The sequence below is a fragment of the Ranitomeya imitator genome, chromosome 1 (assembly GCF_032444005.1).
Source record: "Ranitomeya imitator isolate aRanImi1 chromosome 1, aRanImi1.pri, whole genome shotgun sequence".
Classification (NCBI taxonomy): domain Eukaryota; kingdom Metazoa; phylum Chordata; class Amphibia; order Anura; family Dendrobatidae; genus Ranitomeya; species Ranitomeya imitator.
The window spans coordinates 245147711-245172000 of NC_091282.1; the positions used below are offsets into that span (position 1 = coordinate 245147711).

A 24290-nucleotide genomic window follows, 5' to 3' on the forward strand; every position below is an offset into this window, starting at 1 on the left:
GGAGGAGCTGATGATCCACAGTATCGAATGCTGCGGAGAGATCCAAGAGAATTAGCATGGAGTAGTGACCATTAGATTTAGCTGTTAGTAGGTCATTAGAGGCTTTAGTGAGGGCAGTTTCAGTAGAGTGTAAAGAGCGGAAACCAGATTGAAAAGGGTCGAGAAGAGAGTTATCTGAGAGATAGCGGATAAGACAGGAGTGGACCAGGCGTTCGAGGAGTTTAGAGATGAAGGGAAGATTAGAGACAGGTCTATAATTAGTGGCACAGTTTTGATCGAGGGATGGTTTTTTAAGTAATGGATGTATGATGGCATGCTTAAATGAGGAGGGAAAAATACCGGAAGAGAGAGAAAGGTTGAATATTTTTGTTAGGTGAGAGGTGACAGCCGGGGAAAGGGACTGGAGGAGATGTGATGGAATGGGGTCACTGGTGCAAGTGGTTGGGCGAGAAGATGCAAGGCGCCTGATTACTTCTTCTTCTGTGACTGGTTCAAAGTCAGAGAGTGAACTAGATGCTGTGGGGGAGGGAGGACAGTGCATGGTATGAAGGGGTTAGGAGATGATTTCCTGTCGTATGTGGTAAATTTTTTCTTTGAAGTAATTGGCCAGATCGCCAGCGCGGAGATCTGTGGTTGGGGCCTGCACTCTTGGGTTGAGTAGGAACTGGAAAGTGTCAAAGAGACGTTTAGGGTTATTGGACAGTGAGGTGATGAGGGTGTTATAATAGGTTTGTTTGGAGAGGTGAAGGGCAGAGTTGTATGTTTTAAGCATGAACTTATAAAGGATGAAATCTTCGGGTAGATTAGATTTTCTCCACAGACGTTCGGCGCACCTGGAGCACCGCTTCAGGAAACGTGTTTGCAGAGTGTGCCACAGTTGTCACCCTCTGTGCCGAGTTGTCCTATGTATAAGAGGTGCAATTTCATCCAGGGCACTTTGCAGGGTTTCATTGTAATGCTTCAATGCGGAATCAGGACATGAGATGGAGGAGATAGGGGCCAATGATGACTGCAAGTTCTTCATAAGTTTCTGGGTGTTAATGGCCTGTATGTTTCTATAAGTGTGGAAAGTGGGGGTGACCTGAGCGGGATGGCAGTTCTTGATAGAGAAAGAAAGGAGGTTGTGGTCAGAGAGCGGGAGAGGGGTGTTTGCGAAATCATCCACTGAGCAAAGTCGGGAGAAGACCAAGTCGAGTGAGTTTCCGTCTTCATGCGTTGGAGAGTTAGTATGCTGCGAGAGGCTGAAAGAGGAGGTTAGAGATAAAAGGTGAGAAGCAGATGGGGAAAAGGGAAAAGCAATGGGGATGTTGAAATCACCCATGATGAGGGTGGGGATGTCACAGGAAAGAAAGTGAGGAAGCTAGGTGGCAAAGTGATCCAGGAACTGATGAGAGGGGCCGGGAGGACGATACACCACCGCCACTCGCATAGAGAAGGGGACGTAGAGTCTGACAGCATGGACTTCAAAGGAAGGGAAGACAAGTGAGGGTACTTGGGGGATAACTTGGAAGGTACATTTGGGTGATAGGAGCAAACCAACTCCTCCACCTGCTCTATTGTCGGATCTTGGTCTATGAGAAAAGTGTAGTCCACCATATGAAAGAGCAGCAGCAGCGATGGTGTCTGACTGCTGGATCCAGGTTTCAGTAAGAGCCAAGAGGTTAAGAGAATCAGAAAGGAAGAAGTCATGGATGAAGGGGAGTTTATTACACACAGAGCGAGAATTCCAAAGGGCACAATTGAAAGAGGCAGAAGGCATGTATGGAATATTAATAAGGTTAGAGTTGTTTCTGAGTATAGCAGTTGGGAGGTTTGACTGGCTATAACATGGGGGGCCGGGGTTGGGAGAGATGTCTCCAGCGACTAGGAGAAGGAGGAAAGAAAGAGTAAGCAGATGGTTAAGTGATTTGTGAGAGCGTCTCTTGTGTTGGATGGTGGGACTGAATGGATCTGCGCTGTTAAGCAATGTGAACAGAGCGTGAGTGCTATACATAGGAGAGGCAAGGACAGAGGGGCCGATATGGATGGAGTGTAAAGAGTTAATGCAAGGGCGGTGAATGTGAGTGAATGCGGCAGCCAGGATAAATATTATACAAATACATATGGTGAATATTTGTTCTGTTTCAAATGAACATGGATTACATTTAGATTGTCTTACCTGTCTCCTGCCCTGTCTAACTGCCATGTTTTAACTGCCAGTACTTAGAAAACTGTACTTCGAATAACTGTACACAAATAATAGTGCACGAATGCACCCCTGCATGAATGCTTTCCCAAAGTATGTCTACATTTATAGAAGGCTAGCTCTTAGATCTCACTTTTTTTTTCCTCTCTCTTGATAGCAATCAATCTAACTCAGTTGAGACAGCAGGACACAATAAATGTAGTGAACAGATAAACAAATGTCCAGGCCTGGATGGATCATAAACCGCTTTGAAAACAGTTATGTGATTTCTCCGCATAAGGACAAGCAGAAGTGAGGTCAATATCTATATACCAAAACAAATGCTTACTAAGATGACTAACAAATCTAGATACATGCAGGGTTCAATGCCGTAGATAGAATGAGTTAGGTACCATTCAGGTTGCTTGCTGACAATGAATAGAAGAAAAACACATGCAAGATTCAGTTCAGAGCTGGAATGATTTGATTACCATTCAGGTTGCTTGCTGACAATGAATTGAAGAAAAAGACATGCAAGATTCAGTTCAGAGCTGGAATGATTTGATTACCTGTATGAAGAGAATAGAGATGCGTGTTAGATTCATCCATGTTTTAACTGCCAGTACGCAGTACAGAAAACTGTACTTCGAATAACTGTACACAAATAATAGTGCACAAATGCACCCCTGCATGGTTTGTTTATTATACATATACGTCAGCCTGATGTTGGAGTCGTTGTAGTTCAATACTGACATAAATGTATCCAAATCATTGGCATATCCCTACCATATAAAAAGATATCATCTATCTAGCGATGATCTGTCGGCCGGCAGCTAGAGGAGTTGGGGCTAAATTTAGGGTTAGGATTAGGGTTAGGGCTAAATTTAGGGTTGGGGTTAGGGTTAGGCTTCTTTCACACTTGCATCGGTACGGGGCCGTCGCAATGCGTCGGCCCGACGTACGTTGTGAAAATTGTGCACAACGTGGGCAGCGGATGCAGTTTTTCAACGCATCCGCTGCCCAGTCTATGTCCTGGGGAGGAGGGAGTGGAGTTACGGCCACGCATGCACGGTCGGAAATGGCGGACGCGACGTACATAAAAACGTTACATTGAACTTTTTTTGTGACGACAGTCCGCCAAAACACAACGGATCCAGTGCACGACGGACGCGACGTGTGACCATCCGTCGCGATCTGTCGGCAATACAAGTCTATGGGCAAAAAAACGCATCCTGCGGGCACATTTGCAGGATCCATTTTTTGTCCAAAACGACGGATTGTGACGGATGCCACATGACGCAAGTGTGAAAGTAGCCTTAGGGCTAGGGTTGGGTCTAAAATTAGGGATAGGGTTGTGGCTAAATTTAGGGCTAGGGTTAGGGCTAAATTTAGGGGTAGGGCTAGGGTTGGGGCTAAAGTTAGGGCTAGGGTTGGGGCTAAAGTTAGGGCTAAGGTTGCGGCTAAAGATAGGGTTAGAGTTGGGATTTGGGTTTGGATTAGGGTTGGTATTAGGGTTAGGGTTGGCATTAAGTTTACGTTTGGGATTAGGGTTAGGTTTGGGAGTAGGGTTAAGGTTAAGGTTGGGATTAGGGTTAGGGGTGTATTGGGATTAGGGTTAGGTTTGGGTTAGTGTTGAGATTAGTATTAGAGGTGTGTTGGATTTAGGGTTTTGATTAGGGTTATGGTTAGGGTTGAGATTAGGGTTGTTTTGGGGTAAGGGTTGTGATTATCGTTAGGGTTCTGATTAGAATTATGGATCAGGTTGGGATTAGGGTTAGGGGTGTGTTGGGGTTAGGGTTGGAGTTAGAATTGGGGGGTTTCCACTGTTTAGGTACATCAGGGGGTCTCCAAACACGACAGCCAATTTTGCGCTCAAAAAGTCAAATGGTGCTCCCTGCCTTCTGATCTCTGCCGTGCGCCCAAACAATGGTTTACCCCCACATATGGGGCATCAGCGTACTCGGGATAAATTGGACAACTTTTGGGGTCCAATTTCTCCTGTTACCCTTGTGAAAATAAAAACTTGGGGGCTAAAAAATTTTTTTTGTGGAAAAATATTTATTTTCACGACTCTGCATTATAAACTTCTGTGAAGCACTTGGGCATTCAAAGTTCTCACCGCACATCTAGATAAGTTCCTTGGGGGGGTCTAGTTTCCAAAATGTGGTCACTTGTGGGGGGTTTCTACTGTTTAGGTACATCAGGGGCTCTGCAAATGCAACATAACACCCACAGACCATTCTATCAAAGTCTGCATTCCAAAACGGCGCTCCTTCCCTTCCGAGCTCTGCCATGCGCCCAAACAGTGGTCCCCCCACATATGGGGTATCAGCCTACTCAGCATAAATTGCACAATAAATTTTGGGGTCCAATTTCTCCTGTTACCCTTGTGAAAGTAAAAATTTTGGGGTGAAAAGATAATTTTTGTGGAAAAAATATGATTTTTTTATTTTCATGGCTCTACATTATAAACTTCTGTGAAGCAGTTGGGGGTTCATAGTGCTCACCACACATCTAGATAAGCTCTTTGGGGGGGTCTAGTTTCCAAAATGGGGTCACTTGTGGGGGGTTTCTACTGTTTAGGTACATCAGGAGCTCTGCAAATGCAACATGACGCCCGCAGACCATCCCATCAGTCTGCATTTCAAGCGGCACTCCTTTCCTTCCGAGCCATATGGGTGCCCAAACAGTGCCCCCCCACATATGGGGTATCAACATACTCAGGACAAACTGGTCAACAGATTTTGGGGTCCAATGTCTCCTGTTACCCTTGAGAAAATAAAAAATTGCAGGCTAAAAAATCATTTTTGAGGGAAAAAAAAGTATTTTTTTATTTTCACGGCTCTACTTTATAAATTTCTGTGAAGCACTTGGGGGTTTAAAATGCTCACCACACATCTAGATAAGTTCCTTAAGGGGTCTAGTTTCCCAAATATGGTCACATGTGGGGGGTTTCTACTGTTTGGGCACGTCAGGGGCTCTCCAAACGCGACATGGCGTCCGATCTCAATTCCAGCCAATTCTACATTGAAAAAGTTAAACGGCACTCTTTCTCTTCCAAGCTCTGCGGTGCGCCCAAACAGTGGTTTACCCTCACATATGAGGTATTGACGTACCCAGGAGAAATTGCACAACAACTTTTGTGATCTAATTTCTCCTGATACCCTTGTGAAAATAAACACTTGGGGGCAAAAAGATCATTTTTGTAGAAAAAATGCGATTTTTTTATTTTCACAGCTCTACGTTATAAACTTCTGTGAAGCACCTGGGGGTTTAAAGTGCTCACCACACATCTAGATAAGTTCCTTAAGGGGTCTAGTTTCCAAAATGAGGTCACTTGTGGGGGGTTTCCACTGTTTAGGCACATCAGGGGCTCTCCAAACGCGACATGGCGTCCGATCTCAATTCCAGCCAATTCTACATTGAAAAAGTAAAACGGCACTCCTTCTCTCCCAAGCTCTGCAGTGCGCCCAAACAGTGGTTTACCCCCACATATGGGGTATCGGCGTATTCAGGAGAAATTGCAAAACAAAATGTATGGTTACATTTCTGTTTTTACACTTGCGAAAATAAAAAAAATGGTTCTGAAGTAAAATGCTTGCGAAAAAAAAGTTAAATGTCCATTTTTTCCTTCCACATTGTTTCAGTTCCTGTGAAGTACGTAAAGGGTTAATAAACTTCTTGAATGTGGTTTTCAGCACCTTGAGGGGTGCAGTTTTTAGAATGGTGTCACACTTGGTTATTTTCTGTCATATAGACCCATCAAAATGACTTCAAATGTGATGTGGTCCCTAAAAAAAATGGTGTTGTAAAAATGAGAAATTGCTGGTCAACTTTTAACCCTTATAACTCCCTAACAAAAAAAAATTTTGTTTTCAAAATTGTGCTGATGTAAAGTAGACATGTGGGAAATGTTATTTATTAACTATTTTTGTGACATATCTCTCTGATTTAAGGGCATAAAAATATAAATAAATATAAATAATCGCAAGTAATATTGAAGAAATGTTAAAACTAACATGAAGTACAATTTGTCACGAAAAAACAATCTCTGAATCAGCGGGATCTGTCAAAGCGTTCCAGAGTTATAACCTCATAAAGTGACAGTGGTCAGAATTGTAAAATTTGGCTCGGTCATTAAGTACCAAATTGGCTCTGTCACTAAGGGGTTAAAATCATCAGCTACTAGTTTTGTGAATATCTCCACCTGTGGGCACAATGACAAGGGGGGGAAGTGGTGGACTTAGCATCTATGGGCGGTGAAGAAGTACCTGTGATTTCTGGATTGGATTCCATTTCAAGTTCCTCCAAAATTCGAACAACCTCCCAGTCTGTAGAATCCAAATCCGGGGCAGTCCTAGAGTGGAGTTTTTTCAATACGAGGTCTTTCAAGGCTGAAAAAAAAAAAATTACTGCATGGAGAAAATGAGAGGAGGCCCAAACCCAAAACCTCTCTTTGAACTTCAGAGATATTATGTGTGGACAGATTGATTACCTTTTGCTGATTTGTCTTTGCTTTTTTATCCTTTTGTGGGGATACATTAATTTTGCGTTTTTGGTTACTTCTACCCCTATTTGGTCGAGGGTAATCCCTTCCATAAGGATTTCAAGTTATCCACAGTTGATGACTTATCCTCAGCCCAGGATACAGATGAGAAAGACACCGACCGGGACCTCGATTGCGGTCTGCTGGAGCCACTGTTCTGTTCCATTTATACATTCTATTGTTATGGTGGTCTAACAAATCATGTTGGTCTTTCTCCCATTTTTGTAATTCAACTTCCAAATCCTTTTTTAATTTTCCCACATTTTCTGGAGTGAGTTCTTTATTCAATTCCTCCTGGGTGGTGATTAATTCAATCTCCAATTCATTGAGGGACGGGAAGAAAAACATTAGACTCAAACAAAGAAGACCCAGGAAAACATACTCAGAAGGGAGGTAAGAACATTTCTAAAACAATCCACAGCGAGGAGATTGGAACAAAACAAAATCCTCTAAACTGCATGCTCGCAAATGCCAGAAGCCTGACAAACAAGATGGAAGAACTAGAAGCAGAAATATCTACAGGTAACTTTGACATAGTGGGAATAACCGAGACATGGTTAGATGAAAGCTATGACTGGGCAGTTAGCTTACATGGTTACAGTCTGTTTAGAAAGGATCCTAAAAATCGGAGAGGAGGAGGGGTTTGTCTCTATGTAAAGTCTTGTCTAAAGCCCACTTTAAGGGAGGATATTAGTGAAGGGAATGAGGATGTCGAGTCCATATGGGTCGAAATTCATGGAGGGAAAAATGGTAACAAAATTCTCATTGGGGTCTGTTACAAACCCCCAAATATAACAGAAATCATGGAAAGTCTACTTCTAAAGCAGATAGATGAAGCTGCAACCCATAATGAGGTCCTGGTTATGGGGGACTTTAACTACCCGGATATTAACTGGGAAACAGAAACCTGTGAAACCCATAAAGGCAACAGGTTTCTGCTAATAACCAAGAAAAATTATCTTTCACAATTGGTGCAGAATCCAACCAGAGGAGCAGCACTTTTAGACCTAATACTATCTAATAGACCTGACAGAATAACAAATCTGCAGGTGGTCGGGCATCTAGGAAATAGCGACCACAATATTGTACAGTTTCACCTGTCTTTCACTAGGGGGACTTGTCAGGGAGTCACAAAAACACTGAACTTTAGGAAGGCAAAGTTTGACCAGCTTAGAGATGCCCTTAATCTGGTAGACTGGGACAATATCCTCAGAAATAAGAATACAGATAATAAATGGGAAATGTTTAAGAACATCCTAAATAGGCACTGTAAGCGGTTTATACCTTGTGGGAATAAAAGGACTAGAAATAGGAAAAACCCAATGTGGCTAAACAAAGAAGTAAGACAGGCAATTAACAGTAAAAAGAAAGCATTTGCACTACTAAAGCAGGATGGCACCATTGAAGCTCTAAAAAACTATAGGGAGAAAAATACTTTATCTAAAAAACTAATTAAAGCTGCCAAAAAGGAAACAGAGAAGCACATTGCTAAGGAGAGTAAAACTAATCCCAAACTGTTCTTCAACTATATCAATAGTAAAAGAATAAAAACTGAAAATGTAGGCCCCTTAAAAAATAGTGAAGAAAGAATAATTGTAGATGACGAGGAAAAAGCTAACATATTAAACACCTTCTTCTCCACGGTATTCACGGTGCAAAATGAAATGCTAGGTGAAATCCCAAGAAACAATGAAAACCCTATATTAAGGGTCACCAATCAAACCCAAGAAGAGGTGCAAAACCGGCTAAATAAGATTAAAATAGATAAATCTCCGGGTCCGGATGGCATACACCCACGAGTACTAAGAGAACTAAGTAATGTAATAGATAAACCATTATTTCTTATTTTTAGGGACTCTATAGCGACGGGGTCTGTTCCGCAGGACTGGCGCATAGCAAATGTGGTGCCAATATTCAAAAAGGGCTCTAAAAGTGAACCTGGAAATTATAGGCCAGTAAGTCTAACCTCTATTGTTGGTAAAATATTTGAAGGGTTTCTGAGGGATGTTATTCTGGATTATCTCAATGAGAATAACTGTTTAACTCCATATCAGCATGGGTTTATGAGAAATCGCTCCTGTCAAACCAATCTAATCAGTTTTTATGAAGAGGTAAGCTATAGGCTGGACCACGGTGAGTCATTGGACGTGGTATATCTCGATTTTTTCAAAGCGTTTGATACCGTGCCGCACAAGAGGTTGGTACACAAAATGAGAATGCTTGGTCTGGGGGAAAATGTGTGTAAATGGGTTAGTAACTGGCTTAGTGATAGAAAGCAGAGGGTGGTTATAAATGGTATAGTCTCTAACTGGGTCGCTGTGACCAGTGGGGTACCGCAGGGGTCGGTATTGGGACCTGTTCTCTTCAACATATTCATTAATGATCTGGTAGAAGGTTTACACAGTAAAATATCGATAATTGCAGATTATACAAAACTATGTAAAGCAGTTAATACAAGAGAAGATAGTATTCTGCTACAGATGGATCTGGATAAGTTGGAAAGTTGGGCTGAAAGGTGGCAGATGAGGTTTAACAATGATAAATGTAAGGTTATACACATGGGAAGAAGGAATCAATATCACCATTACACACTGAACGGGAAACCACTGGGTAAATCTGACAGGGAGAAGGACTTGGGGATCCTAGTTAATGATAAACTTACCTGGAGCAGCCAGTGCCAGGCAGCAGCTGCCAAGGCAAACAAGATCATGGGGTGCATTAAAAGAGGTCTGGATACACATGATGAGAGCATTATACTGCCTCTGTACAAATCCCTAGTTAGACCGCACATGGAGTACTGTGTCCAGTTTTGGGCACCGGTGCTCAGGAAGGATATAATGGAACTAGAGAGAGTACAAAGGAGGGCAACAAAATTAATAAAGGGGATGGGAGAACTACAATACCCAGATAGATTAGCGAAATTAGGATTATTTAGTCTAGAAAAAAGATGACTGAGGGGCGATCTAATAACCATGTATAAGTATATAAGGGGACAATACAAATATCTCGCTGAGGATCTGTTTATACCAAGGAAGGTGACGGGCACAAGGGGACATTCTTTGCGTCTGGAGGAGAGAAGGTTTTTCCACCAACATAGAAGAGGATTCTTTACTGTTAGGGCAGTGAGAATCTGGAATTGCTTGCCTGAGGAGGTGGTGATGGGGAACTCAGTCGAGGGGTTCAAGAGAGGCCTGGATGTCTTCCTGGAGCAGAACAATATTGTATCATACAATTATTAGGTTCTGTAGAAGGACGTAGATCTGGGGATTTATTATGATGGAATATAGGCTGGACTGGATGGACAAATGTCTTTTTTCGGCCTTACTATGTTACTATTTTAGTAGTATTCGATTGTATCAATAGTTCCATAAATGTTTTAGAACAAAGGGATGCTGCACCCTCCCAATTTTGAATAAATTTTTTTCACTAATAGGAAAAGAGGGGAACACCTGCACCCTTAAGCCTCTTGGGATGAGCCACACGAAATGTATGTTTCTAGAAAAGCCCTATTCCACCAAAGGTGGGTACGTTTATTGAGCAAGTCCTTATATTTTGTGCTTAAATCAGTAATATTGGTTTTAGAATCTACATTGTTACCAAATTCCTCACTAAAAACTTTGTCCAATTGTGTTAGCCACGCTTTTTTGCATTCAAGATAGTCCATCTGTTCTGAGATGTTCGCTGTGAAAACACAGAATATAATAGAAAACAGAGAAATCAGAACAACATGCATCACTTGTAACATTCTAGATAGAGTCCCTTGCCTGAGTTTCTGGGACTTGGGTAGTACCCATGTGGACACTCCTCCTGTACAATTTACAAAACCAAAAAACCACTTGGAGTAAAATAGTCCAAGAAGAAGTACTAAAAAGTTATACAGCTTTATTAAATTAACAAAAAAGGCACAAAAAAATAAATAACAAGATTACATCATGACAATTTTTACAGATAGGGATCAAATAACAAACAATGTGGGTCTTACAAAGAGTATATAAATGGAGGTGGGTACAGCATACATTACACCATTGTTATATAGAATGCTAGTGCTATAGTAAACGTGTGTACCAACAAACTGGCATGCTTAGATAGAAATATATAGTTAAAAAAATTCAAGATGTATATGCCATATGCCAAAGTAGTGCCACACTGCTGTCTATCTCATGGATGCAAAGGTGCTCTTACCCATTACTCCCTCCTTAAGACACGCCACATCTCGCCCCAACGCGCGTTTCGCGATGGCTTCTTCGGGGGCCATGTTAAGAGTATGTCCCAGCTGACTTTATATAATGCACCATAATTGTGTACTGATCAGGTGGGCGTTATCGGCGCATGTGTCTCATTAGCCACGCCGGAGTTGCATCTCACCGAGCGGCCCATGGTGGTGCGGGTCACGGGGAACTCGTCTCATTGACATCTCTCCATTACTAAGCTGTGGGCTGGATGTCACCTTATGATACAAAGGTGACATCAACCCCACAACTATTACCCCACTTGCCACCGCTACAGAGAAAGTGGGATGAGCAAGGCTAAGTGCCAGAATTGGCGCATCTTAGAGATACGCCTTTTCTGGGGTGGCTAGGTGCTGATTTTTTAGCTGGGGGGGCAATAACCATGGTTCCTTCCTAGGCTATTAACCCCTTCATAACCTTGAGATTTTCCGTGTTCATTTTTCGCTCCCCTCCTTCCCAGAGCCATAACTTTTTTATTTTTCTGTCAATATGACCATGTGAGGGCTTATTTTTTGCGGGAAGAGTTTTACTTTTGAACGACATAATTGGTTTTACCATGTGTACTGGAAAACAGGAAAAAAATTCCAAGTGCAGTGAAATTGCAAAAAAAAGTGCAATGCCACACTTGTTTTTTGTTTGGCTTTTTTGCTAGGTTCACCAAATGCTAAAATTGACCTGCCATTTTGATTCTCCAGGTCGTTACGAGTTCATAGACACCAAACGTGCCTAGGTTCTTTTTTATCTAAGTGGTGAAAAAAAATTCCGAACTTTGCTAAAAAAAAATAAAAAAAAATTGAGCCATTTTCCAATACCCGTAGCGTCTCCATTTTTAATAATCTGGGGTTGGGTGAGGGCTTATTTTTTGCGTGCCGAGCTGATGTTTTTAATGATACCACTTTTGTGCAGATTTGTTCTTTTCATCGCCAGTTATTGCATTTTAATGCAATGTCGCGGCGACCAAAAAAACGTAATTCTGGCATTTCTAATTTTTTTCTCGCTACACCATTCAGCGATCAGGTTAATCCTTTTTTTTATTGATAGATTGGGCGATTCTGAACGCGGCGATACCGAATTTGTGTGGGTTTGATTTTTTTTGTTTTATTTTGAATAGGCGAAAGGGGGTGATTTAAACTTTATATTTTTTTATTTTTTTCACATTTTTTTTTTACTTTTTTTTTTTTATCTTTTGCCATGCTTCAATAGCCTCCATGGGAGGCTAGAAGCTGGCACAACTCGATCGGCTCAGCTACATAACAGCGATCATCAGATGGCTGCTATGCAGCTGAATTGCAGGCTTGGTATGAGCACCGACCACCGTGTGGCGCTCACAGCAGTCCGGCATCAGTAACCATAGAGGTCTCAAGGACCTCTATGGTTACTGTCCTGACGCATTGCTGACCCCCGATCATGTGACGGGGATCGGCGATGCGCTCATTTCCGGCCCGATGGCCGGAAGCGCCGGTATTAATGTCGCTGTCAGCGGCATTTAACTAGCTAATAGCGGCGGGTGGATCGCGATTCCACCTGTCCCTATTGCGGGCACATGTCAGCTGTTCAAAACAGCTGACATGTCCCGACTTTGATGCGGGCTCACCGCCGGAGCCCACATCAAAGCAGGGGATCTGACCTCGGATGTATTATCCCGTCCGAGGTCAGAAAGGGGTTTTAATATCAGCCCCCAGGTGCTGGCTTTCCCTCTGCTGGTTCTGAAAACACCATTTTTCCCCCCAAAAGAATATTTTATTAATTACATACATGTCCCAAAATTTGCACACACACACACACACACACACACTACTAATTGGATTGATCACTGACATCCAGGGCTGCCACTAGGAACTTCGGGGCCCCATACTGGCAAGATTTTCGGGCCCCTTGAGACTGCGCCCAGGCTCCACCCCATCTCTGCCTCCACCCTTCGAACCTTCCACAGTCCCACCTCTCACTCTTGGAAAAACTCAACTTCTCCACCATGTCCTCAATCAAATATTAACAGTTCCCATCAAACACCAGATCACATTCATAACCAGCAGCTTTTGTTCTGGCCAAAAGAATTTTAAAGCCGCCACCACGACACAGACTCTTTTGGTCGGACCTCTACTCTAACCTATAAAATACAAATATATTTTTATGTGTTTTTCTTTAAGGGAATGAGTCACATCCATTTTTTTAAATGACCATTAATACAACATACAAGGGACAAATACCGTCACACCATGACCAGACCACATATTACCACCACATAGTCACCAAATAATACCACTACAAGGAACAAATACCGCCACACCATGGCCGGACCACATATTACCACTACATAGTGACTGAATAACACCACATACAAGGGACAAATGTATAGCTAGTAGGGGCTCAGTGGCGTATTATAATTTATATTTGGAATGGTGGGTTGCATAATAACCAATTATGTATTAATGGTGGGTGCATATCTATATTCAGATATGTAGTGTAGAAGAAAGGGAAAAAGAGGGGAATGTGCTCTGGAAGCCGTGCTCTAGGTAACCGTATTATTTTATGCAGGGATGAGTCCTGGCTGGAAGAAGTGATGGCGGTCTGCGCTACATGTAAAAGAAAAGCAAAGATGAAGGACTTCAGCTAGAGACATCACTGGTGAGTTAGTGTGTTACCTGTACACTGGTGACATACACAGGAGCTCTGTACAGACTATACAGTGTATAGTGTCAGTGAACACTGTATGCAGATGTCCTGTGTATAATGTTACTGGTGATCACTGTATTACCTGTACACTATATACAGAGCTCCTGTGTATAATGTCACCAGTGATCACTGTATTACCTGTACACTAACACTCTATACTATGTACAGAGCTTCTGTGTATAATGTCCCTGGTGATCATTGTATTACATGTACACAGACAGTAAATACAGAGATCCTGTGTATACTGTCACTTAGTATTGTGTTTTGGTTTTTTGTTAGTGATCAGCATTGTAGTATTCAGTCACTATGTGGTGGTAATATGTGATCTGGTCATGGTGTGGCAGTATTTGTCCCCTGAATGTGGTATTATTCGGTCACTATGTCGTGGTAACATGTAGTATGGCCATGGTGTGGCAGTATTTGTTCCTTGTATGTAGTATTATTTGGTGACTATGTTGTAGTAATATGTGGTCTGGTTATGGTGTGGCTACATTTGTTCCTGCTATATGGTATTATTCGGTCACTATGTGGTGGCAATAAGGGATCTTGTCATGGTGTGGTGGTATTTGTCCCTTGTATGTGGTATTATTCAGTCACTATGTAGTGGTAATATGTGGTCCGGCCATGGTGAAAACCTCTGGAATGTAATCAAGAGGATGATGGATAGTCACAAGCCAGCAAACAAAGAACCTCTTACATTTTTGCACCAGAAGCAGTGTGAAGACTGGTGGAAAGCATGCCATGACGCATAAAAGCTGTGATTAAAAATCATGGTTATTCCACAAAATATTGATTTCTGAACTCTTCCTGAGTTAAAACATTAGTATTGATGTTTTCCAAATGATAATGAACTTTTATTTGAGGTCTGAAAGCCCAGGGTTTTTTTTTTATTTTGACCATTATTCTTCGTTAGAAAAAAATAAAAAAATGTATTGCTTGGAACTTCAGAGACATCTTGTTTGAAGAATAAAAGAATAATTTACATTTTACTCAAATATATACCTATAAAGAGAAAAATCAGACAAACTGAACATTTTGCAGTGGTCTCTTAATTTTTGCCAGAGCTGTATTTACTGTATGTAAACCATGTCTTCTATCCTGTCGGCTCCTACTGTAATTTTACAGAAGCCGACAGATGAATTATTGGCTTTTCTTCTATCTTTCTGTGCAATATAAATACACATATATATATATGTGTGTGTGTTACTGACATGTGTATATATATACTAGCTATTGAACCCGTTCTACGCCCGGGTGGCGAGCATTTATATTGGTATATGGTCTCCATCCTGGTATGTGCTGCTCCATCCTGCGTCCCCATCCTGTCATGTGCTGCACCCATCCTGCGCCCCCATCCAGTCATGTGCTGCACCCATCCTGCTCCCCCATCCTGTCATGTGCTACTTCATCCTGCGTCCCCATCCTGTCATGTGCTGCTCCCATCCTGCACCCCATCCTGTCATGTGCTGCTCCCATCCTGCCATGTGCTGCACCCATCCTGCGCCTCCATTCTGACATGTGCTGCTCCCATCCTGCGCCACCGTTCTTTAATTTGCTGCCATATGCCCCATACGCTGCTCCATAAAGGTTTATGGCCCCCATAAAATGCTCCATAGTATATGCCCCGTACACTGCTCCATAAAGGTTGATGGCCCCCATAAGATGCTCCATAGTATATGCCCCCGTACACTGCTCCATAAAGGTTTATGGCCCCCATAAGATGCTCCATAGTGTATGCCCCGTACGCTGTTCCATAAAGGTTTATGGCCCCCATAAGATGCACCATAGTATATGCCCCGTACACTGCTCCATAAAGGTTGATGGCCCCCATAAGATGCTCCATAGTATATGTCCCCGTACGCTGTTCCATAAAGGTTTATGGCCCCCATAAGATGCTCCATGGTATATGCCCCCGTACACTGCTCCATTATGGTTTATGGCCCCCATAAGATGCTCCATGGTATATGCCCCCGTACACTGCTCCATTATGGTTTATGGCCCCATAAGATGCTCCATTGTATATGCCCCCGTACACTGCTCCATTATGGTTTATGGCCCCATAAGATGCTCCATTGTATATGCCCCCGTACACTGCTCCATTATGGTTTATGGCCACCATAAGATGCTCCATTGTATATGCCCCCGTACACTGCTCCATTATGGTTTATGGCCCCATAAGATGCTCCATGATATATGCCCCCGTACACTGCTCCATTATGGTTTATGGCCCCATAAGATGCTCCATTGTATATGCCCCCGTACACTGCTCCATTATGGTTTATGGCCCCATAAGATGCTCCATTGTATATGCCCCCGTACACTGCTCCATTATGGTTTATGGCCCCATAAAATGCTCCATGGTATATGCCCCCGTACACTGCTCCATTATGGTTTATGGCCCCATAAGATGCTCCATTGTATATGCCCCCGTACACTGCTCCATTATGGTTTATGGCCCCATAAGATGCTCCATATTATATGCCCCCGTACACTGCTCCATTATGGTTTATGGCCCCATAAGATGCTCCATGGTATATGCTCCCGTACACTGCTCCATTATGGTTTATGGCGCCATAAGATGCTCCATTGTATATGCCCCCGTACACTGCTCCATTATGGTTTATGGCTCCATAAGATGCTCCATATTATATGCCCCCGTACACTGCTCCATAAAGGTTTATGGCCCCCATAAGATGCTCCATTGTATATGCCCCCGTACACTGCTCCATTATGGTTTATGGCCCCCATAAGATGCTCCATGGTATATGCCCCCATACACTGCTCCATTATGGTTTATGGCCCCATAAGATGCTCCATTGTATATGCCCCGTACAATGCTCCATTATGGTTTATGGCCCCATAAGATGTTCCATATTATATGCCCCCGTACACTGCTCCATAAAGGTTTATGGCCCCCATAAGATGCTCCATTGTATATGCCCCCGTACACTGCTCCATTATGGTTTATGGCCCCCATAAGATGCTCCATGGTATATGCCCCCGTACACTGCTCCATTATGGTTTATGGCCCCATAAGATGCTCCATTGTATATGCCCCGTACAATGCTCCATTATGGTTTATGGCCCCATAAGATGCTCCATGGTATATGCCCCCGTACACTGCTCCATTATGGTTTATGGCCCCATAAGATGCTCCAGTGTGTATGCCCCCGTACACTGCTCCATTATGGTTTATGGCCCCCATAAGATGCTCCATAGTGTATGCCCCCGTACACTACTCCATTGTATATGCCCCCGTACACTGCTCCATTATGGTTTATGGCCCCCATAAGATGCTCCATAGTGTATGCCCCCGTACATTGCTCCATTGTATATGCCCCCGTACACTGCTCCATTATGGTTTATGGCCCCCATAAGATGCTCCATAGTGTATGCCCCTGTACACTGCTCCATTATGGTTTATGGGCCCCATAAGATGCTTCATAGTGTATGCCCCCGTACACTGCTCCATTATGGTTTATGGCCCCATAAGATGCTCCATTGTATATGCCCCCGTACCCTGCTCCATTATGGTTTATGGCCCCATAAGATGCTCCATTGTATATGCCCCCGTACACTGCTCCATTATGGTTTATGGCCCCCATAAGATGCTCCATTATATATGCCCTGTATGCTGCTGCAATATATGAAAAAAAAAAAAACCATACTCACCTATCGTCGCTGGGCGCCGAGTGCTGAGGGGCCTGAGCAGGCAGGGACACCGGCGTGCTGTGGGGGTCAGGTGCCGGTATCGCCCCTAGTTCAGGCCCCCCAGCACTTGCTATATTCACCTGGCCCCGTTCCACCGCTGCGCGCCGCCATCTTCTGGCTCGTCTGGCTGTGACTGTTCAGTCAGAGGGCGGCGCGCATTAAGCGCGTCATCGCGCCCTCTGAACTGAACGTCACAGGCAGAGGACCCGGAAGATGGCGGCGCGCAGCGGTGGAACGGGGCCAGGTGAATATAGCCGATACTTACCCTCCTGGCGGTCCCTGCTTCTCTGTTGGAGATCGCGGTGTGCGTTCAGTGTTTACGCATACCGCGATCTCCTGGGAGCGTCACTCTGTGGGGGCCAGACTGCGCCGGCGCTTGCGCAGTCTATAAAGGCTTCGGACAGAGTGACGCTCCCAGCGTTATATATATCTATATATATATCTAATATATAATTGCCTAGAATACTACTTCCTGCAATTTGTGCCAACTTCCTGTCCGGAGCTAATGTCCGGAGATAATGTCCGGAGCTAATGTCCGGAGATAAGTGACGTCAACAGTGTCCAGTGTCTGATTGGTTGCCGCCTGCTGCGAGCGACCAATCAGAAACGTGCCGTACTGTGACACACTCCGCCCGCCATTTTGGTGTGATTTTTGAATTTTTACCTCACAGCAAGTTTCTACTGCGTGGAGGCGGGCCCAGTGACGTTGCTCTTCAAGCTCCTGCCGAATTTCGTCAAAAAAATGATAATACCATTTACCAAAACTATATATATTTAGTTGTGAAGTGGTTCAGTGACATTTTCACACCAATTTTGAACTTTTGTTTGGTGTTTTCTCCATATACTGCCTATTATTCACTGACTGTTATACTGAGAGACTGCCGTTTATTAACCTCTTCTTTGCCACATTGGGTATATTGCTCTATTATTTGCCACATAAGGACATTGTCCATTATTGCCCAGCAATTTCTCTGCAATATAAACTGCCTATTTATTAATATCTGCATTCCTGCAAAGAACTATTGCCTATTATTAACTGGCTATTTTCCTACTACCTGACACTGCCTCTTATTAACCTGTTGTTTGCCACCACCACGCTTAAAGCTGTTTAGCTTAGCCAACATGAGCTCTAATAGTAAGGATACTAATGACACAGAGCCCAAAGCTGCTGATGGCGCACGTAAGATTAGGTCTGATAGAAAGTATACTAATAATGCAGAGCAAAAAGACGCTGCTGCCGCACGTAAGCGCAAACAGCGTGCTAACAAGAGTACAGAGGATAGATGCAAGCGCATGGACACTGTTAAGTATACTAATGACACAGAGTCCAAAGCTTATGATGGCGCACGTAAGATCAGGTCTGATATAAAGTATGGTAATGATGCAGAGCGAAAAGCCGCCGATGCCGCATGTAAGCGCAAACAGCGTGCTAAGTCTGATGTCTTTCATCCCTCCCCTCATAAGCATGTTCATGGATCCTGTGTAACTGTACCTTAAATAACAAGAATTGTCAAGAGCTGGTGAGTGCAGCCATTTTTTGTTCTTTCTTACTATTATTTATTAATTGTATTTTTCTTACATTTGAATAAATAAAGTATATATGGATTCTAGACTCCCGATTCTTTAGAATCGGGCTGCCATCTAGTAGATATATATATATCTATATATATCTATATATATATATAGAGAGAGAGAGAGAGAGAGAGAGAGAGAGAGAGAGAAAAAATTGGAACAGCACAATGCTCACCGGTGGGTGCCTGGCCTCCTGGGTCAAGTGGTCCGCTATCCCCAAATGTATACAAAAAAGCAAAGGAAGGCAGCACTCCAAATATCATAAGGTGAAAATAGTGAGGTTTATTCAGCCCACATCTTCATGCAGCGACGTTTCGGCTCACACTGAGCCTTTCTCAAGCAGTGAATGATACCAACAACCGTGTTTTTATGTACATAATCTACAATCAATTACATCATTATTCATAAAATTTCATTGTATACATAATCAATCAATGTGTAATAAAATCCAATATCTGTGCCATAATTAAGGTGCCTTGTGCTAAAGTGCTAATGTTGTTATTGTTATATGTCCTCTCATCCATAATCACAACTTTCTTCTTATGTGCTTCAATTAGTTCATCCACTTATCCATCACATGTTATTATTAATATGCATATTTATTTCTATTACGCTATCTTACCCTGCTGCCCACAGAGCACACCACATGGAAGACGCTGATCGCCATTCACGGCGTTCACTAATTCCTACTGCGCATGTCTCAGCGTCATACTGTTCTGTCATAGCTTGCCAGCCAATCCAAAAGCCTCCTGCAGACATTTCCACTCGCGCCTGCGCACTCTGTTTCTGTCAGTGCCGCGACGCCATCTTGAGTGTGGCAACCAATTCAAAGCTTCCTACGGGCACTACATTTGCGCCTGCGTATTCAAGTTCCATCAGTGCCGCCATCCTCAGTGTGGCTAACTGCATATGCATTTCAATATACCACTATGTATCCTCAAAGACACTCGTACGGCTAAATAGTTTCCTATTGCACCATGGCACAACGGACGACACCTTACTCAGGCTGTCTCCGCTTACCCATGCCCCTTTGAGCTAGTTTAGTAGCCCATAACGGCCAAAAAACCTCGCATCAGGGTACACAAAAGCGCTTTTATATTGCCAAGTGTCTATATATATATATGAGGAAAAGACAGCTCCAATGGATTTCATTATGCTTTACTTTATTAGACAAAGCTATTGGCAGACAGCAGTGACACAAAAAAATAAATGCTTAAAGAAAAAATAATAATTCAATATCCGCCTCCATGTGGTTATGCTCCATACGCCGCAGGGATAACCATGTTGTACATCTCCATAGATACGAGGACATATCTAAAAAACAGTTAAAAAGCATTAAAAATTGGAATAACATTATGAGACCCTGTCTGTACAATACATTCCAAATGTTAAACTAGGAGCCCATATACACCTGATTCCTAGGTATACTTCAGTGGGACTAATACATACTAGGATTAATTCTAAATTCCACATTGAGTCCTTTTGGTTTCAAAGTATTTAACTCATGAATCCACTTCAGTTCCTGTTTCTTCAAGAGGGATACTCCGTCCCCTCCTCTTCTCTGTATAGGGACCTTATCTATTATTCTAAATTTTAAATCCTTCTCTGCGTGGCCTAATTCAGTAAAGTGTTTTGAGACCGGGAGGTCAAGCCGCTTCTTTCTAATTGAGTGTCGATGATTATTAATTCGTACTTTTAGCTCGCATGTTGTCTCCCCCACATACCACAATTTGCAGGGACATTCTAACAAATATATTACATGGTCAGAGTTACATGTTAGAAACTGTTTAATTGTATATTTTTTATTCGTCTCCGGATGCTTAAATGTGGAACCTTTCAGCATATAAGCACAGTTCACACACGACAAGCATGGGAAGCAGCCCTTTTGACTTATTCCAGTGAGTGTACTTTGACAACTGTTCTTTAAGGGACCAATGTCAGATTTGACCACATGATCTTTAATGTTTTTACCCCGACGGTATGAGAATAGTGGGGGCTCTCTAAATTCTTTTATGCCTGGTAGGCAGTTTCTCAGCATCCCCCAATGCTTTTTAATTATCGCTGCTATTTTATCACTTTCCTCCGTATATGTCATGACACATGGTATTCTATTTGTGGATTTCTTATTGTTTTGTTGTCCTCCCCACAGTAATTCTTTCCTATCTTTATTCCGGACCACATTTTTTGCTCTATAAAGTATATCTCGTGGGTTGCCTCTCTTCAGGAACTTTTCAACCAACATATCCATAACCTCATCTATCTCTTCCTTTTTTTTGACAATCCTTCGTACCCTTAGCAGCTGACTCAATGGAATTGATTTAACCATACTACGAGGGTGCTGACTGTTATACGTCAATAAATTATTTCTGTCGGTTTCTTTAACGTATAAGGTGGTTATGAGCTCCCCATTCATTTGTCTAACCAGAACATCCAAGAACTGTAATTCAGTCCTGGATGAGGTCAATGTAAATTTAATAGTTTCATCTATTATATTAAGGTATTGATGGAAATCCTCAAGTTCCTTTTCCGTGCCACTCCATAGGAGGAAGACATCGTCTATGTACCTCCACCACACCAGCACATGCCGGAAGTGGTGGGACACATAGACGAGGTCCTCCTCCAAGGCACTCATCACCAGATTCGCATACGCGGGGGCCATATTGGCCCCCATCGCCGTACCGCATTTTTGTGTATAAAATGTGTCACCAAATAAGAAGTAACTCCGCTTCAAAATTATTTCCAACAGACTGATAACAAACACTTTACCTATGTCTGATATTTCGACAGTTTCCAACTTCTTTTTTACCACCCTTATTCCAGAAGAGTGTCCAATTGAGGTGTAAAGTGAAATGACATCAAACGATGCCATAATCACTTCCCCCCTCAAATCAACCAACTCTAATTTCTTTAAGAAGTCTGTAGTGTCTTTAATATATGAATCCGCTTTTTTAGCAATAGGGTTGAGAATTCTGTCCAAAAATGTGCCTATCCTACTAAAAACTGAGTCCACTCCTGACACTATTGGTCGCCCAGGCGGGTCGACCAATGTTTTGTGGATCTTAGGAATTATATATAATACTGGAGTCCTGGGGAATTCTAAGCATAGATAATTCATCAATTCCTGATCAATTATTCCATTTTCCAATGCTTCTTTTAAACAATTTTTTATCTCCCCCATTATATTGAATTTAGGGTCTCCCTCCAATTTCTCATATACATTTACATCACTAAGTTGTCTATTGATTTCTGCAATGTATTTAGACCTGTCCATGATGACGACAGCACCCCCTTATCCGCGGGCTTAATGATGATGCCGTCATCATGGACAAGCTCCTGTAATGCCCTATGTTCCTCTTTTGTTATATTGGGCCGTTTGAACATGTTAGGGACCCCATTTTTGATCTCTTCAATCTCATTATTTACTACTTTCTCAAAGGCATCTATAATAGTTGAATTTGTGGGTGGCACAAAGTCGCTATTATTTCTCAACTCTAATTTCCTAGAACTAAACTCGCTACCTCCCATTGTACACATTACATTTTTATCCTGAAACCACTCCTTCAATTTAACTGACCTGAAAAACCTCTACATATCTACCCGTAAGTCAAACCATTTTGTGTGTGAACACGGGGAAAAAGATAGTCCTTTACTAAGGATGGAGACCTGTGGAGGGGTTAATACCTTAGAGGATATACGTATTGATCACAAGTTCTGCTCCTTCTTCTTGGCCGTTGCTTGTCGTTGTGGCTGTGATCTGTTCTTTTCTGGTCTTCTTTTGGCACCGGTGGTGACGTTTACCTCCTCTCCTCTTGCGCTTGATTGTCCCTCTGTCGCACCGTCCTGTTCTATAGGGAGCAATATCATTATTAAACAGTAACATTCTATTATCCCTTTTATTTATGTCACCACCTTTCTTTTTCCAAACTGGTTTGCTGTTCTCTTTCTGCCATGTATAAACTTGTCCACTTTCATAATCTTCCAAATCTCTATTCCATTTTCTCCTTTTAATTTCTTCTAAATCATTGCGTAGCTTAACACTCTCTTTATCCACCTTGTCTTTAAACACATTCCACTCTTCCACTGTGAGCAATGCCTGTATCTTACACTCCATCTCCCCAATCTTTGATTGTAGCTTCTTAATCTCAACTTGTAAAAAATCAATGTTCAACAGGATGGTGTCCATTGCATATTTGTTCGATATCATAACAAAACGGGAGCAGTATACTGTATTGCCTTGGAACAGATTGGGGCGTATGTTCGATCGTAATCCCCTAGGGATTTTACCCTCTTTATAATACTGCCCCAGAGTCATCATATGTAACTGAAGATTCACGAGTCGTTTAACATCACTTTCGTACTTGCGTTTTAACTCCAATGTAGACGGTGTTTTCAAAAAAATAGCCTCTCCAACAATACCCCCGAGTATTCGTTCCTCCTCCTCAGATGTATAATTAAAGACTCCTAGTTCCATGGTACTTTTATCCATGGAACATAAAAATTGGCTTATAAAGCAAAATAGTATATTGTAGATTATGCAAGAATTATTCAAAAATTTGTTCATATTGTGCATATATTTCTAGACCAGAAATATAGAGAAAAAAATTGGAACAGCACAATGCTCACCGGTGGGTGCCTGGCCTCCTGGGTCAAGTGGTCCGCTATCCCCAAATGTATACAAAAAAGCAAAGGAAGGCAGCACTCCAAATACCATAAGGTGAAAATAGTGAGGTTTATTCAGCCCACATCTTCATGCAGCGACGTTTCGGCTCACACTGAGCCTTTCTCAAGCAGTGAATGATACCAACAACCGTGTTTTTATGTACATAATCTACAATCAATTACATCATTATTCATAAAATTTCATTGTATACATAATCAATGTGTAATAAAATCCAATATCTGTGCCATAATTAAGGTGCCTTGTGCTAAAGTGCTAATGTTGTTATTGTTATATGTCCTCTCATCCATAATCACAACTTTCTTCTTATGTGCTTCAATTAGTTCATCCACTTATCCATCACATGTTATTATTAATATGCATATTTATTTCTATTACGCTATCTTACCCTGCTGCCCACAGAGCACACCACATGGAAGACGCTGATCGCCATTCACGGCGTTCACTAATTCCTACTGCGCATGTCTCAGCGTCATACTGTTCTGTCATAGCTTGCCAGCCAATCCAAAAGCCTCCTGCAGACATTTCCACTCGCGCCTGCGCACTCTGTTTCTGTCAGTGCCGCGACGCCATCTTGAGTGTGGCAACCAATTCAAAGCTTCCTACGGGCACTACATTTGCGCCTGCATATTCAAGTTCCATCAGTGCCGCCATCCTCAGTGTGGCTAACTGCATATGCATTTCAATATACCATTATGTATCCTCAAAGACACTCGT

At 42.5% G+C, this 24290-nt stretch overlaps 1 long non-coding RNA gene across 2 annotated transcripts in view; it reads right to left on the reverse strand.

Annotated features, from left to right (window-relative positions):
• Positions 1-1336: 1336 nt before the first annotated feature.
• LOC138666726 (uncharacterized) overlaps positions 1337-24290 on the reverse strand; it is a 45786-nt gene continuing 22832 nt past the window's right edge. The window contains exons 2-3 of one of the 2 annotated variants that reach the window (XR_011318574.1): positions 6436-6558; positions 1337-2733 (exon numbers count right to left, since the gene is read on the reverse strand). This is a non-coding gene — a long non-coding RNA (uncharacterized lncRNA). Of the gene's footprint in view, positions 2734-6435; positions 6559-20037; positions 20210-22576; positions 22741-24290 lie in introns of those variants that run through there. The other variant, XR_011318575.1, reaches the window with a different exon arrangement.